Source organism: Sapajus apella, unplaced genomic scaffold (genome assembly GCF_009761245.1).
Source record: "Sapajus apella isolate SASKATOON/1434 unplaced genomic scaffold, GSC_monkey_1.0 scaffold23, whole genome shotgun sequence".
NCBI lineage: Eukaryota > Metazoa > Chordata > Mammalia > Primates > Cebidae > Sapajus > Sapajus apella.
In genome coordinates, this window is record NW_022436963.1 from 8,590,421 (window position 1) to 8,604,600 (window position 14,180).

Genomic DNA, 14,180 nt, shown 5'->3' on the forward strand with positions numbered 1-14,180 from the left:
TGAGGTTAGAAGTTTGAGACCAGCTTGGCCAACATGGTGAAACCCCATCTCTACTAAAAATACAAAAAATTAGCTGAGTGTGGTGGCACACGCCTGTAGTCCGATGCTCGGGAGGCTGAGGCAGGAGAATCGCTTGAACCCAGGAGGTGGAGGTTGCAGTGAGCCAAGATCACACCATTGCACTCCAGCCTGGGCAACAAGAAAAGAAAATAGTGATGATAGGAGCAAACACCTTTGTTTTATTCCGACTTCAGAACAGTATTTCACCATTAAAATAATATCTACTGCTGGTTTCTAATAAATGCTGTTTATTTAGCACAGTGTTATAATGAATACAAACACAAAATATCTACAGAGCTTTATAGCTTCTCCAGCATTTTAGCATATTTGTGTTTAATCTTCTCACAAATCTTTTATTATTTTGTAGCTGAAAAAACAGAAACTGAGAGCACAGTTTTAATACCCAGAAGTCACTAACCACAAAGTGGAAGTGATTTGACTTGTATTTTCTGTCTCCAAATCCTGTTTTATTGACTTTACCAATTAATGGCCACTGCAACATCTTCACCAATGATCTCATAGTTTAAATATTAAAGTGTACTAATCAATTAAGGAAAAAACTGAAAACTTTGCATATGATACTCAGTATCTTTCACTTACTTGGATATGAGAAAAAAGTCTGACATTGACATCAAAGAGAAGAGATTTTAGGAATAAAAGGGACAGTCTACATTTCAAATATCTATAAATATAAGATTAAGTAAAAATGGAGAGGTTTATATTTTGTCTTGTTTTATGAACATATAAATCTTTTTTTGATAAAAATGTTTTTTTTTTTTTGAGACGGAGTTTCGCTCTTGTTGTCCAGGCTGGAGTGCAACGGCGCGATCTCAGCTCACCGCAACCTCCGCCTCCTGGGTTCAGGCAATTCTCCTGCCCCAGCCTCCTGAGTAGCTGGGATTACAGGCACGCGCCACCATGCCCAGCTAATGTTTTGTATTTTTTTTTTAGTAGAGACGGGGTTTCACCGTGCTGACCAGGATGGTCTCGATCTCTTGACCTCGTGATCCACCCGCCTCGGCCTCCCAAAGTGCTGGGATTACAGGCTTGAGCCACCGCGCCCGGCCAAAAATTTATTTTTAAATTGTGTATTTCAATTAATATCTAAATCATTAACATCAGGAAAATTGTACTAGATCTGAGGTATTTTGGCAGAGAATTCTGTAAGCCAGCCATACAATTATTATGCTGTGAGTGTAATAAGAAATGGAATAAGCAAAGCTCCAGTGAACCTTGCCCCTTCCTTACTTTTGATTAGAAATTGCACTGATTTCAGACTTTCAGTATTTTTGATGTTAAAATGTTTTTAAAATATTTTATTTTTTATTGCAATACCTTCAGTGATTCCTAGAACAATGCCCAAGTAGACATTCAATAAAATTTGTTAAATGTTAAATAAGTCAATTAAATGGATGGATAGATGGAATTAGCCAAGATGTGACATTCGAAACCTGACATGTAACTTAAATGCTGTACTACTATTGTTTATTATTTAAATTTACTTGAACAGGGTTTAACTATTGGTTGCCATTGTTTTTTACTGTGTAAGGTAATCCCAGTTTTCTGTGAACTACATATGTTATCACTCCAGGGTAATCCACAAAATAGAAGACAATATGGCATTCCGTAACTAAAATGTAATAAAAATTGAGATAGTGTATTTATTTAAAAATCCGAGTTTAGGCTAGGTGCCATGTCTCATGCCTGTAATCCCAGCACTTTGAGAAGCCGAGGTGGGAGAATTGCTTAAACCCAGGAGTTCAAGACCTTCCTGGGGAACACAGTGGGAACTTGTCTCTTCAAAAATTGAAAATTAGCCGGGCGTGGTAGCACAAACCTGTGGTCCCAGCTACTCAGCAGGCTGAGGTGGGGAGATTGGTTAAACATGGGAGGTTGAGGCTGCAGTGAGCTGTGATCATGCCAGTGCACTCCAGTCTGGGTGACAGAGAGAGGCCTTCTCTCAAAAAAAAAAAAAAAAAAAAGGCCAGGCTTGGTGGTTCATGTCTGTAATCCTAGCACTCTGGGAGGTTGAGGCGGGCAGATTACGAGGTCAAGAGATTGAGACCAACCAGGCCAACATGGTGAAACCCTGTCTCTACTAAAAATACAAAAATTAGCTGGGCATGATGGCCTGTGCCTGTAGTCTCAGCTACTCAGGAGGCTGAGGCAGGAGAATTCCTTGAATCTGGGAGGCAGAAGTTGCAGCGAGCCGAGATTGCGCCACTGCACTCCAGCCTGGCGACAGAGTGAGACTCTGTCTCAAAGAAAAAAAACAAAAAAAATCTAAAAATCTTGACTCATGTTGAACAGTTCATATTTGTGGCACTCTGTGGTTTCTTTTTCTTTTTTCTTTCTTTTTTTTTTTAACTGTTTACAGTATTTTTTCTTTTTTTTTTTAATTGCATTTTAGGTTTTGGGATACATGTAAAGAACATGCAAGTTTGTTGCATAGGTACACACGTGGCTGTGTGATTTGCTGCCTTCCTCCCTTTCACCTATATTTCTCCCCATGCTATCTCTCCCCAACTCCCCACCCCCCGCTGTCCCTCCCCTATTTCCCCCCTATTTCCCCCCCAACTGACCCCAGTGTGTAGTGCTCCCCTCCCTGTGTCCATGTGTTCTCATTGTTCAACACCCACCTATGACTGAGAACATGCGGTGTTTGATTTTCTGTTCTTGTGTCAGTTTGCTGAGAATGATGGTTTTCAGGTTCATCCAGGTCCCTACAAAGGACACGAACTCATCGTTTTTGATGGCTGCATAATATTCCATAGTGTATATGTGCCACATTTTCCCTCCAGTCTATCATCGATGGGCATTTGGGTTGGTTCCAGGTCTTTGCTATTGTAAACAGTGCTGCAATGAACATTCGTGTGCATGTGTCCTTATAGTAGAACGATTTATAATCCTTTGGATATATATACCCAGTAATGGGATTGCTGGGTCAAATGGAATTTCTATTTCTAGGTCTTTGAGGAATGGCCACACTGTCTTCCACAATGGTTGAACTAATTTACACTTCCACCAACAGTGTAAAAGTGTTCCTATTTCTCCACATCCTCTCCAGCATCTGGTACTCTGTGGTTTCTATGGCCCTTGTCTGCCATTGTTACTAGAGACACACAGGATCTTTCCCAGTAATTACTACGTTCAGGAGAGCAGGTCTGTTTCATACAGTCTTCTATCTCTCCCTGCACCCAGCACAGTGACTGTCACATAGGAAATGTTAAATAAATTTATTGAGTAGATTCACTTTATAACAATTAAAAAGCATTTTGGCCTTTGCTCTTCTCAAATCTCAAAAGAGTAAAGTATTATGTCTTTCATTTTCAAATCAGTTAAAATTATTTACAGTATAATGTTTTGCACATATCAAGCCCTTGATTTAAAAAATTTGATATGAAGCCAACCAAAAGACAAATGCATTTTTGTTTTTAAAAGATTCATTCTATACTGATCCAAGTAGTGAGAGAAAAAAACATAAATTTTAAAAAAAAGATTCATCCTATAACACAGTACATGAGTAAAATATGATAGTCTTCTTCACTTTTACCCCATTTTAGTTCCCCAGCTTACTGGCTATCACCACTAACAACTTAGCATTTCTCCTGCCCGTCTTTTAAAATACTTTGATGTAAATAGGAGGATGCACACATGTATATATTTTTATCGACATGGAGTCAAACATGTGTACTGTTCTGTAATGTGGTCCACTCTCCCATAGTGTGCACATGTACACACACACACCACAAACGTATAGCTCTGCCTCTCCCTTCAACAGCTGCTTGGAACTATAAATGGATGAACCATAATTTATCAATCTATACCCCTGATAATGAGGAATATATGCTGTCTCCAATTTTTTACTATACCATTTTGGCAATAAGCATCTTTTACATACATGTTAGCACACATGCAGGAGTATCTCCATGGAAAAATTTCTTTGAAGAGCATATTACTTTTTAGTGGATGCTGCCATATTTCCTTCTAAGAAATCTTTACCAATGAACACTCTCATCCAGTCGAGCCCTTGTTCTTAATGTCCTCCCTGCATTGACAGTGGGAACAAGAAAACTCAGGGCTGAGCTAAATTGGACTCAGGTTTTTCTCAGACTCAATATTCAAATATAAAATGGTTTAGGATTTAGGGCTCCAAAGGGCTGTAGCCTAAACTTTAGCGCTATATAATCTAATTGCTGTAGATTAAATGGTAGTTGTCAGTTAACCCAAGAACCTGATAGTTATTTTTAACATTGTTCCTGGAGGATAAACATTATGGCTTTAAACAACTTAAAAAACAAACTTTCTGGCTGGGCATGGTGGCTCATACCTGTAATCCCAGCACTTTGGGAGGCTGAGGTAGGTGGACACGAGGTCAGGAGTTCAAGACCAGCCTGGCCAACAGTGAAATTCCATCTCAACAAAATTAGCTGGGTGTGGTGGTTCGTGTCTGTAATCCCAGCTACTGGGGAGGCTTAGGCAGGAGAATCACTTGAACCCGGGAGGAGGAGGTTGCAGTGAGCCAAGATTTCACCACTGTACTCCAGCCCGGGCGACAGAGCAAGACTCCATCTCAAAATAATAATAATAATAATAATAATAATAAATACATATATAAACTTTTCAACCATAACAAACATTTGTTAAACGTCAATATAATTTGAGGAGTGCACTAGGATTCGGAGCACAGAGATGAAATCATTTCTGCCTTCAAGAGACTCATGATCAAGAGGATAGTAATTAATGTTAATTTTATTAGGTATGATAATGTGATTATCGTAGCCTAAAAATATGCCCGTTTAAAAGATACTAAAGTATTTACAGGTGAAGTTTCATGATATCTGGGTGTTGCTTTCAAATATTTTAGGAAAACAGAAAGAAAACCAAGAAAGAGATAATTGAAGCAGGTGTTGTAAAATGTTGATAAGTGTTGAATTAGAGAGACCGGTATATGTGGATTCATTATTCTCTCTACTTAAGTAAATATAAATAATAACGTTCCCTTTAGTCTTCTAGGAACACCAGTATGTACACACACAACTATAACATAATAAAATAAAGATACAGGCACAAGTGACTATGGGAATAGAAAATGGCCCAAATATACTTGGGTGAGGTTGAATAAGACTGAGGAAGGGTTAACAACCCAACTCTGATGTCAGATTATCTGAGTCCAAATTCCAGCTCTTCTTAGCTATGTGACTTTGAGTATATAACTTCGCGTTTTTGAGCCTGTTTCTTCTACCATAAAATGGGGATAATTATAGTGCCTAATTTAGGATCCAATATGTTAATATCTGCAAAGCTCTTGAAATAGAGACTGACACATAGTAGCCATTATGTAAACTACTTGCTATTACTCATTTATTGCTGTTACCAATGCTATTATAACAGCTTTTCAGAGATGTCTTGAGGCAGAGATGTTTCAAGAAAAGATCAGAGAAAAGCAGCATAATATAAGGCCCATCAGAGGTGGTGGTGTGTGTGCTTGTCTGTTGAGGGGCAGGGGAGAAAGTTAACGTGATTCTCATATTTCTAGCTTAGATGACCAGGTGAACGATGGTATCCTTAATTAAGAAGGGAATATAGATAAAGGAGGATTTATCAATCAAAATACAAATTGTATTTCTAATTATATAAACAAATGAGCAAGTGTTTAGCAAACTGAATTATTTCAGAATTAAGACAAAGTTCCCAGAATGAAATGGTAAAATTCTAGCAAAAATGGACAGAATGTGATAAATGATAAAGATCTAAAAACATTTTAGGGAATAACCTTACCTAGAATAGTAAATGTTATTGTCATATATCTCACACATATAACCTAAATAAGTGAGTTAATTTTAGTACTAGAAGACTGCAAATAACATTTCAGAAATCAAGCAACTCAGAAATGCTTTAAAATAAATATATATTTCTAAAAGGTTGTAATCAAATAAGGCAGCTGCCATGGTTACCAATGGATTCTTCTAGGGAGGTATGAGAATTCTCAGTGGTATCTAGGTCCTCATGAAAGTAGGGATAGAAAAGAGCAAAGATGAACTTTGGAATATTTTACTTTGAGTGTCCAGAGGTCTTACCACTTTCCAGGACCCACAGTTTCTTCTTTTCTATAGCCAAGACACCTATTTAATAGTCTCTCTTTAAAAACAGAAAAATGTTAAGGCAAAAATAAACAATTTAGCCATGTATCATGTTCATTGGTCTATTTGTGATTATAGCTATGTATCTGGTTTTAATTTTTAACATTTTTGATTTAATTTTTAAACAATCTCAAACTTACTTAAAAGTTGCAAGTACAGTCCAAAATCTCTCTCTCCAGCCATTTGAGAGTAGTTGTTGACATGATGCCCCATCAACCCTGAGTAGTGTTTTTCCTGCAAACAAGGACTTCCTCCTAATCACAATCAAACCATCAAAATCAAGAAATTAACATTGATTACATCGCTACCAGGTTATCATCAAACCCCATTCAAGTTTCACTCATTGCCCCAAATAGCATCCTTCACAGTAAAATAATCCAGTTCAGAATCACACATTATCTTCAATTGTGTCTCTTAAGTCTCATTGAATCAGCAACAGATCCTCAGTATCTTGACCTTCATGATCTTGACACTTTTTGAAGATTATAGTCAGCTACTTTGTAGAATGTCCTTCATTTAGGGTTATCTGGGCTGGGCATGTTGGCTCACACCTATAATGCCAGCACTTTGGGAGGCCGGAGACTGAGGTGGGCAGATCACTTGAGCCCAGCAGTTAGAGATCAGCCTGGGAAAAGAGGGAGAACTTATCGCTACAAAAAAACACAAGAATTAGCCAGGCATGGTGGTATGCATCTGTAGTCCCAGCTACCTGGGAGGCTGAGGTGGGAGGATTACCTGAGCCCAGGAGGTCAAGGCTGCAGTGAGCTATGATCGTGCCACTGCACTCCAGGCTAGGTGACAGAGTGAGACCCTGTCTCAAAAAATAAAGTTATATCTGATGTTTCCTCGTGACTAGGTTCAGATTGAGCATCTTTGGTAGGAATGTCACAGAAGTAATGTTGTATTCTCATTATTTCCAATCAGGTGGCACATGATTTTTATATGTCCCATTACTGGTGATATTTAATTTTCATTGAGATGGTGTCTGCCAGCTTTCTCCACTGTAAAGTTACTCTTTTCCCCTTTATAATATAGTATTTTGTGTGGAGCAGGTGCTTAAAACCTATGTAAATATTGTTTCTCATCAAATTTTCTATTTGTATCATTTATTTATATCAGTATGGACTCAGTTTCCTATTTTAATAGGTTATAATCTCATTATTAATTACGATGTTCAAATTTCCCCAAATTTGGCAAATGGGAGTTCCCTTCAAGTCTGACACATCATTTTTGAACACTTCTACTTTCTGGCATAACAAGATGTCCCAGGTACATCTTGTTCTTTTTTTCTTCCAGGGATCTAGGATAAGCCATTCCTTCAACGAGCCCTCCAAGCTTCTTTGTAGTGGAGAATGGTGTTTGGAGGCCAAAATCTGATCTGTATGTGTGTTCATTGCCATTAGGGCATCTCTGCTCCCAGGCCCTCTCAGTGGAAGAGCTAAGAAACATATGCATGTGATACATATATACATTTATATCTACATTTATTTCCATATATTTATTGAAATCTATGAGTTCACATGGATACTTCTAATTCCAATCCAGCACCAGTGGGTTCATTCTAATTTTCTCCCTTTCCATATTTGTAATCCCTTTGACAGTGAGAAACATGGCTTCCATTATCTTCGATATATTTACTTACTTGATCTGTCCCATGTATTTAACCAAACTTTCATTGCCATCACCTTTTACTCACAGAGATGCCTTCCTTACCTCACTTGAGGACCAAACCCTGAGTGCTTCCCCCAAAAGTCCTTCTCTTTCTACTTGGGGTGTCAGAGGACACCCTAGACCTAGCCATGCTCCACTGGAATGCTGTTTTCACCTTGCTCTGAGGTTCAGGGCTCTGATACCCTGCACCAGGCTTCCCTCCTTTGTGGGTACTTCCCTCACCCCTTGGGTTCTGAAATCCTGCACCAAACTCCCACCCCACACAAAAGCCCTCCTCATGATGCTTGGGCTCCAAACTGTACTCTCATGCAGATGCTCTCTTCACCCCACTTTTGTTCCAATATCCTGCCACCAAATACCCTCTTTACCATTCTTGTCCTCTGACAACCCCCTCCACACATGCCTCACCTTGCACAGGCTCTGACACCTCACATCAGGCCACTCCCCTGTGTGGATGCCCTCCTCACAGAGCTTGGACTCTAACACCCTGTTCTTTCCCCATGGCTGCTCCACTCTATACCTACTCCTATTTTACCTGGCCCCACCTAATGGCTTTAAGGCTGAATTAGTACTCAGGAAGAGAAGAGAAAAAACTACAAACTCATTTGTATTTACTTTTTAGCTTTTATTTTAGGTTCAGGGGTACACATATAGGTTTGTTACATAGTTAAAACTGTGTCATGGGGTTTCTCGTACAGATCATTTCATCTCCCAGGTACTAAGCCGGGTACCCAATAGTTATTTTTTCTGATCTTCTTCCTCTTTCCAACCTCCACCCTCAGGCATGTCCCAGTGTCTGTTGTTCCCCTCTTTGTGTCTATGTATTCTCATCATTTAGCTTCCATTTGTAAGTGAGAACATTTGGTATTTGATTTTCTGTTCCTGTGTTAGTTTGCTAATAATGATGGTCTACAGCTCCATCCATGTTTGCAAAGGACATGATCTCATTTTTTTTTTTTTTTTTTTTTTTTGAGATGGAGTTTGACTCTGTCCCCCAGGCTGGAGTACAGTAGCATGATCTTGGCTCACTGCAACCTCTACCTCCTGAGTTCAAGTGATTCTCCTGCCTCAGCCTCCCGAGTAGTTGGGATTATAGGCATGCACCACCAAGCCTGCCTAATTTTTGTATATTTAGTAGAGATGGGGTTTCGCTATGTTGGCTAGGCTGGTCTAGAACTCCTGACCTCAGGTAATCTACCTGCCTTGGCCTCCCAAAGTGCTGAGATTATAGGCATAAGCCACTATGCCTGTCAAATCGTATTCTTTTTTTTTTTTTTTTAATGGCTGCATATTCCGTGGTATATATGTACCACATTTTCTTTCTTTCTTTTTTTTTTTTTGAGACAGAGTTTCACTGTGTCATCCGGGCTGGAGTGCAGTGGCACCATCTTGGCTCACTGCAAGCTCCACCTCCTGGGTTCAAGTGATTCTCCTGCCTCAGCCTCCCAAGTAGCTGGGACTACATTCTCCTGCCAGCATGCCAGCTAATTTTTGTATTTTCAGTAGAGATGGGGGTTCACTATGTTGGCCAGGCTGGTCTTGAACTCCTGACTTTGTGATCTAGTCACCTCAGCGTCCCAAAGTGCTGGGATTACAGGTGTGAGCCACCACACCTGGCCCCACATTTTCTTTATCCAGTCTGCCACTGATGGGCCTTTAGGTTGATTCCATGGCTTTGCTCTTGTGCACAGTGCTGCAATGACCATTCACATTCATGTATCTTTATGGTAGAATGATTTATATTCCTTTGGGTTTATACCCAGTAATATGATTACCGGGTGGAATGGTAGTTGTTTTTAGCTCTTTAAGGAGTTATATATAACACTGCTTTCCACAAAGGCTGAACTAATTTACACTCCCCCCAACAGTGTATAAATGTTCCCTTTTCTCTGCAAGCTTGCCAGCACCTGTTTTTTTTTTTTTTTAACTTTTTAATAGTAGCCATTCTGACTGTTGTTCCCCTCTTTGTGTCTATGTGTTCTCATCAGTTAGCTCCCATTTGTAAGTGAGAACATGTGGTATTTGGTTTTCTGTTCCTGCATTAGTTTGCTAATGATGATGGCCTACAGCTCCCTGCAGGTGGTATCTCATTGTGGTTTTGATTTGTATTTCTCTAATGATCAATGATATTGGGCTTTTTTCATATGCTTGTAGGCCGCATGTATGACTTCTCTGAAAAGTGTCTGTTCATGTCCTTTGCCCACTTTTTAATGTGGTTGTTTTTTCCTCATAAATTTGTTTCAGTTTCTTATAGATGCTAGATATTAGACCTTTGTCAGATGCATAGTTTGCAAAAATTTTCTCCCATTCTGTAAGTTGTCCATTTACTTTATTGATAGTTTCTTTTGCTGTGCAGAAGCTCTTAAGTTTAATGAGATCCGATTTGCCAATTTTTGCTTTTGTTACAATTGCTTTTGGCATTTTCATCCCGAGCTCTTTGCCTGTTCCTATGTCCAGAACGGTACTGCCTAGGTTGTCTACCAGGATTTTTGTAGTTTTAGGTTTTACATTTAAGTCTCAATCCATCTTGAATTGATTTTTGTATATGGTATAAAAAAGGGGTCCAGTTTCAATCTTCAGCATATGGCTTCCCAGGTATCCCAGCACCATTTATTGAATAGGGACTCTTTTCCCTCTTGCTTGTTTTTGTCAGCCTTGTTGTAAACTAGATGATTGTAGGTATGAAGCCTTATTTCTGGACTCTCTGTTCCATTCGTCTGTGTGCCTGTTTTTGTACTAATACCATGCTGTTTTGGATACTGTTGCCCTGAAGTATGGCATGAAGTCATATTTTATAACTTTTTTAGACTAAAGCATTGTCTTAAGACATTGCTTTTGGTCCTGTATATAGTGAATGTGATTTAGCTAAATCACTAACGTAGTTTTTCTTCCCCCTTTAAATCAAAAAATCTTGTAAAGCATTAAATTTACTTTAGACAAAGTAAGATAAAGTTAATTTGCCATTTACTTATTTATTTATTTTTTTCTGAGATGGAGTCTCTCTCTGTTGGCCAGGATGGAGTGCAGTGGTACGATCTTGGCTCACTGCAACCTCTGTCTCCCAGGCTCAAGGAATTCACCCACCTCAGCCTCCTGAGTAGCTGGGATTACACGTGTGTGCCATCACTGCCTGGCTAATTTTTATATTTTTAGTAGAGACAGAGTTTCATCGTATTGGCCAGGCTGCTCTTGAACTCCTGACCTCAAATGATCCACCCACCTGGGCCTCCCAAAGTGCTGGGATTACAGGCACCAGCTACCCCTAATTTATTATATCATATGTCACCAATTCTCCAGTTTCCCCAACATTTGTTTCAAATTGCTACCTCTGTTAAAGGTGCTTTGTCTAAAATTAGGGTAAAAGCTAAAGTCCTCACAGTGGGCCACAAGGCTTTGCCTGATGTGGCCTCCTCTCCCTTTCTTTACTCCTCAGGCTTTTCCCTTGCTTGCTCTACTGTCATCTTGGGCTCTGTGCAGTTCTTGAACCAGGCCAGGCCAGGCCACTCCTACCTTAGGGGTGAGGGCTTCTGCCCTGGTGGTCTCTCTTTCTGGAATGCCTGCTCCCTAGACATCCCCATGGCTCATTCCAGCCACTCCAAGTTTTTGTTCAGATGTTACTTTCTCAATGAAGCCCGTTCTGAAGAACCTATTTCAAACTGCAGCTACCCCAGCTCTGTTTTCCCTATTTTTTTTTTTTTTTTTGAGACAAGGACTTTTTCTGTCACCCATGCTAGAGTGAAACCTCTACTCCATGGCTCACTGTAGCCTCCAACTCTCTAGCTCATGTGATCCTCCCAACTCAGCCTCCCAAGTAGCTAGAATTATAGATGCACACCACCATGCCCAGGCAATTGAAAAATTTTTTTTGTAAAGATGGGTTCTTGCTATGTTGCTCAGGCTAGTCTTGAACTCCTGGGCTCAAGTCATTCTCCCACCTCAGCCTCCCAAAGTGCTGGGATTACAAGCATGAGCCACTGTGTCTGGCCTTCCCTACTGTATTTTCTATAGCACTATGACATTTTAACATACTACATTTCTTTATTTTGGTATATATGATAATGTTCACCCAGGCTGGAGTGCTAGGGTGCAATCTTAGCTCACGGCAGCCATGTAGCTGCAAAATGCTATACTTCTAATACTACTTACTATGTTTATTTTTTATTATCTGTCTTTCTCCCCACCATATCTACTAACCTATAGCTCCAGAAGGGCAGAGATTTTTTATTGTTTTGTTCATTATTTAATAAATATTTGTTGAATGAAGACAGCAATTCCCTGAGGTAGTTTGAATCCTAAATTAATGGCGCCATCTAGTGTTCCAAGAAGGATGTGTGAATTAACCCTGAGAGTCACATTTGCTTAAGCCATGGGAAAAATAGTACTGGTATAATCAATTCTGTTGCTCTGTTTTTCACTGCCCTCTGTGGCTCTGAAAATATTAAAATGTTTTCAATGATCAAACAGGTACAGGACATATTAACTTCTCTAAAAGCATTTTTTTTGAGACAGGTTATTGCTGTCACCCAGGCTGGAGTGCAGTGGCAAGATCATGGCTCACTGTAGCCTCAGCCTCCTGGGCTCAAGCAATCCTCCCACTTCAGCCTCGAGTAGCTGGGACTATAGGCGTGTGTCACCACACCTGGCTAATTTTTATTATTTATTTATTTTTGTGTGTTTTTTTTCTGAGACAGAGTTTTGCTCTTGTTGCCCAGGCTGGTGTGCAATGGCGCAATCTTAGCTCACTGCAACCTCTGCCTCCCAGGTTGAAGCGATTCTCCTGCCTCAGCCTCCCGAGTAGCTGGGATTACAGACATGTGCCACCATGTCCAGCTAATTTCGTATTTTTAGTAGAGATGGGGTTTCTCCATATTAGTCAGGCTGGTCTCAAACTTCTGACCTCAGGTAATACACCTGCCTCGGCCTCCCAAAGTACTGGGATTACAGGCATGAGCCACCACACCCAGCTAATTTTTAAAATTTTTGTAGAGATGCTTTCTTACCATGTTTCCTGGGTTAGTCTCAAACTCCTAGGCTCAAGCAATCCTCCCGCCTCAGTCTCCCAAAATGTTGGGATTACAGGTGTGAGCCACCACCCCCAGCTTAAGAGCAATTTTTTTTCCCACTGAGTTGACTGTTCCTTCTAGAATTCCTGTGTGAGGTAAGCATCATGAAAGTCTTCTTTTACCTTTGGGGCACCTCCACCCCCTTACTGCCAAAAAAAAAACCCTCTAAAAAACCTCAAAATGGCAATAATCTTGGCTCTTTTGATAATTGTTTTGGTATAATTCTCCTCCAACATTTCAAAGTACATATTTATTGATTTTGAAATTTCGGTTTTGGCCTCAAAAGCCCCCAAATCCAAGTGAAAAAATATTAGCAAGGGTAACTAGTATTATTTAAAATAGCATCAGAATTCTCTAAGGTAATAAGCCCAATCTTCTGATTTAGAAAATATTGGGTTTTTAAAAAATATGATAGGGCCACAAACAAAAGCTTTCTTAAAACCATTAAAATATTTTAATATTTAATAGTTGAAAGCCAAAAAGTTAATCAGTTCATTTTTTACTGAATGCTTATTGTGCTAGGAGCTACTCTGAAAGCTCATTAATCACCTTAACAACCCTATTAATGTAGGTTCTCTAGTATTAAGCTCTGTTTTTCAGGTGACAGAATGGTGAAACAGAGAAGTTAAGTAACTTGACTAAAGTCACAGAGCTACTAAATAGTGGAGCCAGAATTTAAATCACAGCCCAAGCCCGTGAGTTCATAACCATGTTCTCATCTACCTCCCTACAGAAGGGGAATGATGCTGTTTTGTGTTAAAGTTCTTGGCCTAGTGAAACAAATTAATTAATTAATGTGGTTTTCTACAAAGGAATCAAGGCAACCATAAAGAAACAAAAGCATACACAATTTTCCTAGAAATAAGGTTTTCTTTTTACAGTCAGGAGTTGAAGTTGCAGAATTGTCCCATGTTCTAAGGATGCTATGGCAATGAGCAAAAGCGACATCAAAGTCAAGGTCAAAGGCAGAAGCTAGTTTGCACTGGCATAATGAAGAACCAGTTGGTCCTTACTGCCCTCCCACTGCTTTTTACAACCCATTGCTCAGAACTTTTTGTTCTACTTTCCAATCGTCCAAAGCTTCCCCCTACTCTGCTACTGGCTGTCATGTTTTAAAATAGATTAAATGACTCAAGTTCCCAAATTACCAATTTTCTTGAAATCTGCTATTTTCTGAATCTGCTTTATCTCAGCCAGGTATTAAAACAATAATTGAATTATCTGTTAAAGTTACCCCTATTAA